This window comes from Miniopterus natalensis, chromosome 8 (genome assembly GCF_054644295.1).
Source record: "Miniopterus natalensis isolate mMinNat1 chromosome 8, mMinNat1.hap1, whole genome shotgun sequence".
Classification (NCBI taxonomy): Eukaryota; Metazoa; Chordata; class Mammalia; order Chiroptera; family Miniopteridae; genus Miniopterus; species Miniopterus natalensis.
Genome location: NC_142088.1, coordinates 56,872,111 through 56,877,299, shown reverse-complemented (window position 1 = coordinate 56,877,299; position 5,189 = coordinate 56,872,111). Strand labels below are relative to the sequence as shown.

General features: G+C 38.6%; 1 pseudogene; it reads left to right on the top strand.

Moving 5' to 3' along the window:
* Positions 1–202: 202 nt before the first annotated feature.
* Positions 203–2,363, top strand: LOC148092626 (small ribosomal subunit protein uS11 pseudogene; annotated as a pseudogene).
* The last annotated feature ends 2,826 nt before the right edge of the window (positions 2,364–5,189 follow it).

Sequence of the window (5,189 nt, the reverse complement as noted above, 5' to 3'; positions counted from 1 at the left end):
AGGGAGAAACCCCTTAATAGAATGCTTGGCTCTCTGAAAGATTAGTCTTGATAGAGTGGTGTGGTGGAAGGGAAAAATTTCATCTTTTTCTCCCCTCTTAGTTCTTTTGGCTGGTCTAATAATCAAATTTACATGAGACAGATTAACAGGATAAAATAACCGAATTGAATTATGTACGTACATACAGGGGTTATGTGAGAATATGAGGCTTAGGACAAATCAGCTTATGTGCCACCTTGAGCTAAGGAGAAAGAGGAGGTGGTGGTTTGGCCCTTCAAAGAGGAGAAAGGTAAGTGGAGGTAGAAAAGTACATGTTTAGCAAGGAAATGTCCTCAGGCCCATCTCTAACAATGGGACGCGGGGAGGATTTTGATCAAATGGGCCTTGCTAAGTTCCCCTCTGTTTATCACACAGAGTTCATATTAAACTTCAGTTATCTATGATGATAACTCCCTTCCTGGAGCAGGTCCTCTATCTGAACCTTTTAGGCAGTTAGGGGGAAGATCAAAGGGTTTTCCTGAGTCTTTTCTCTCTCTCAAAAATAAGCAGCTTAAAATAATCAATATCCAAAAAACTTCATATTTTGATTGGCAAACTCTGCTCCTTTCACTGGAAAGAATACGATATTTGGAGACTCCATCAGTCTGTTGGTTATAAACTAATTTAATCGGTCTTTGTGAATCTTAGCTGTCTGTTTTGTAAAATGCAGATAATAATGCCTATCTTCTAGCATCATTGTTGAAATTAAGGGTGTGTTTTTTTTCTTTTGTCATCATAGTGTTCATTCTGGCCCTTCTTAATTTTAAAACAAAAGTCACAACCATTTAACAATAGTTGGGAAATAAGCTCTTCCATTCTCTCTCTCTGGTGACAGAGTCTAGAGAAGATGTACAGAATTGGTACCTTGCAAGAAGGAAAAGAAGGAAGAATAGGCCATCAGCCTCAGACCTCAGGTTGCTGAAGGTGAAAAGATATTTGGTGTCTGCCACACCTTTGCATCCCTCAGTGACATTTTTGTCCATGCCACTGATTTTTCTGACAAGGAAACCATCTGCTGTGTGACTGCTGGTGTTAACAGTGAATGGCACAAGATGTTAGACCTCAGTCCTTGAGTTTGGCTAAGAAAGATTTCAGAGCCAAGAATTCAAATATAAGTGAAAGTTTATTTAGAAAGTCACAGAAGTAGAAGAAGTGAGCCAGCTGAGCTACATGGACTTAAGAAACAAGTTATAGAGGCAAAAGAAGGGCACTTGGAGTTTAGGAGAAAGAAAGCAAAGGTATGTGCCTTGAAGGAAGAAATGGAGAAGAGGAGGGGAAGCATGGGTGTGCTAAAGACAGAAAGGGGGGATGGGGAGAGAGAGTACACTGGGTCCTTCATCTTAAGGGGTTTTGCCTGTTTTCTAAAGGTAAGGGTTTTAGGGGAAGTCTCAGGGGAAGGATTTCAATAGACTCTTCATCAGCTAGCTTTCCAGGTGTGTCCTTTTAGGGCTGTGGTCTTTATTGATTGATTGGTCCGCTCTAGGGTAGGGGTCACTGGTCATTGCAGCTGGTCCTGATGTCAGCCATGGTATCACTTTGTCTGGTTTCGCAGCTTTTCTGGGCCTGGAGCTGAAACACAACTGAGGCCTAGATGTTATCTCTAGTTTGACTAAATCTTTATCTCTGTGATCAATAGGCCTGGGGCTTTGTTCCTAAAATTACTTGCTTACTGTCTTTAGCTGGGCCAGAACCTCAGTGTCCTGGGGGTTTAATGTTTAAGGGAGTGGTCTTGCCAGGGCTTGAATGGGAGTTGTGTGAGGCTATTCTCTGGCCCCCTTGTTCCTCCTCTGGGGGACAGGGTCTACCACAGGACTGGCAACATGCCAGGGGAGGAAAGGTCAGAGGAGGGGTCCAAATCTCATGACCAGTGATATGTTAAGGGAGGAAAGGTCACCATGGGGGTGAGGAGCCACGCTATAATACTTGTTTGCCCAGTTTTGCCCACTGCTAGGCGCCTGGGCTTTCCACCCTGGTGACCTTCTGTACCTTGCCTACCCTTCCTACTCTGCACGTGTCTGTCTAACTGTCTACTGTATCAGTGGAATCAGGTGAAGGCCGGCCGAGATGAGTCTTCTCCATATGCCGCCATGTTGTCTGCTCAGGATGTGGCCCAGAAGTACAAGTCGCTGGGCATCACTGCCCTCCACATCAAACTCCAGGCCACGAGAGGAAATAGTACCAAGACTTCTGGACCAGGGACCAGTCAGCTCTCAGCACACTTGCCCCTCGGGCATGAAGATAGCAGAGAGATTGAGGATGTCACCTCCATCCCTTCCAACAGTACCAGCAGAGAGGGGGGCACTGTGGTTACCTTCTGTGAATAGGACTCCTCAAATTATTATATTCTGTTAATAAATTATCTTTGCGTGAGCTAAAAAAAATAACAATGGTTGGCAAATAATAGGTGCTCAATAAACATTTGGATATCTAGCATCATCTCAGGTATTTGTTTATATGATTACTACTTATAGGCCCCCATTAATATATACGCTCCATGGGAATGAGGTATGTGTCTCATTCTACACTGTGTCCTCAGCTCCTGGTACGTGGCAGATGCTCAATAAACACCTGTTGTTTAGCTCAATGAAATGTCAGCTATATGGTGCTTAATGTTAATATTATTTAAATGTTAATAATATTTTTGTAGTTAAAATGTACTAGTTAAAAATCCAACATAAACACAAATTATATAAAAACAAAAGCAGTATTTATATTTGTATTTGAAGGGAGGTTGAAAATGAATTATGTAAGCTTTCATCTCAAGAACACAGGAAAAGAGCAAAGCCAAGACAAAGAAAGTAGAAAGGAGGAAATTCTAAAATTAAGATCAGAAATCAATGAAAAAGGAAACAAATATAAAACACAGAAAATTAACAAACCAAATTTGATTTATTAAAGGTACTAATAAAGCTAACAAATCTTACCCAGAGAAGAGGGAGAAAACAAAACCTAGGATCCAGGAGATCATGGTTTGATTCCCTTCGGGGCACATGCCCAGGTTGTGGGCTTGATCCCCAGCTGGAGGCACAGAGGAAGCAGCAGATCAATGACTCTCTCTCATCATTGATGTTTCTCTCTCTCTCTTTCCCTCTCCCTCTCTCTCTGAAATCAATAAAGATCTATTTAAAAAAAGAAATTGCTTTAAAAAATGCATTATATATATTGTATATATAACTATTTTACACACATGCACACACATATATAATCACCAAGAGCAAAGAATTGTTATTAGAGACCAAAGCTAAAACACCCATACCTTTGCACCCCCAATTATTATGTATAAATGTGAAAGCTGGACAGTAAAGAAAGTTGATAGGAAAAAAATTGATTCATTTGAAATATATATGGTTGGAGGGGAGTTCTATGAATACTCTTACACCTCCAGAAAGATGAAAAAATGGGCCCTAGAGAAAATTAAGCCTGAAACATTGTTGGAGGCAAACAAGATGAAACTAAAGCTGCCTTACTTCAGGCAGGACATGAATCATGAGGAACCAGGGTTCTTTGGAAAAGACAGTAATGCTGGGAAAATAGAAGGAAAGAGGAAAAGAACAAATATGAGATGGATTGACTTCATAAAAGGAGCCAAAGGCATGAGTCTATAGGAGCTGAGTAAGGCTGTTGGGAACAGGACATTGTGTAAATCACTATTCACCAAGTTTCCAGGAGTTGGAGCCAAGTAAACAGTACTTAATACACAATATATAAATCCTCATTATATATATATACACACACGCACATATATATGTATATATACACACACATATATACATATATACACATATATATACTCATATATACACATATATATGTATATATTCCATTTTTAATGGGGCTCATTCTAGTTATCTAAAAGTGAGTTAACATGTTAACATTCAGGTATCACTTAATATCACAACTATCTTCACAGCAGCACTATATTTAAATTTATATACTATATAGCTATGAGAATAAATTTATTATAATTACATGCAAAAACATAGATGAATATTACATAGATAGCACTGAGCAAAAGAAGCCAGACAAAACATTATAAGTCAGATAGAGGCTAAGCGTGAATGGAGGTAGTGCCTGGGAGGAGGCAGGTGTGAAGCTGGAAATGTTTTTTCTTGATGTTGGTGATGTTTACCTGGATAGGTTCAATATTGAAAATTCATCAAGATAATCAGTTATGATTAGTGTACCTTTCTGGATAAATGTTTGTACTTCAAAGAAATTTAGATGAAGCACACACAAATAAATGTAATAATATAGCCTAACACTGGACCTGCAAGCTTAACATTTGCATTCACGGTATGTTTCTGCACACTCCCATTGTGACCACTGTAGTGTCAAACAAATCATGACTAGCATGAGGTAAAGGGAAAAAAAATTAAATAAACAAATGCAGTAAGAACAAAGTTGCTTAGTCCAGAAAGCAGGTGCTCATATAAATATATAAGTAAATGAGTCTATAATATGCATATTAACTTTTACCTATGTTTTTCTCTTAAGAGTTTACACTGTAATCATTTTTTAGTGTTAATAAATAAAAATATGTTATCATTTTTAATGTCCAAAGATAATTTTATTGCATAGATATATTGAAATCCTTTTCAAAAAAACACATCTTCACCTAGATATTTTAGGTCATTTCCAAATTACTGCCATCCTAAGCAATGCCTACATGGGCTCCCTTTATACTGGCTGAAGTGCTCAGTTCTGACAGTCTGCATATAAGTTCCATTCCACCATCACTTACTGCCAGGTGCACACCATTCACATGGCAGTGAGAAATGTCCTCCCAGTGCACCCAAGGATCCTAATCATCCCCAGAACTCTTCTTTCCCAAAATAGCATCTCATTAGCTTGTTCTAAAAGAATGTTCCTAGAGTATAGTCCTGTTTAGAGATCTTAGAAGGTCTATGTAAAGAAATATTGAAATCTGCTGTATTGTTAGCTGAGGAGGCTAGGACATCATGGTGCAATTGTCCTAAAACTTTCCAATAATTAACATTTTTTAACCTAAAAATGAAATGCTCTTTTTGAGAGCACAGTTTAAGTTCCTGGTAATGTCTCTATTTCTCAGGTCTTATTATTTCAATAGAATGAAATTCTGGTTAAAAGAAAAAGAAAGAAAGAAAAAAAAGACAAATAGAAGAACAGCTCTG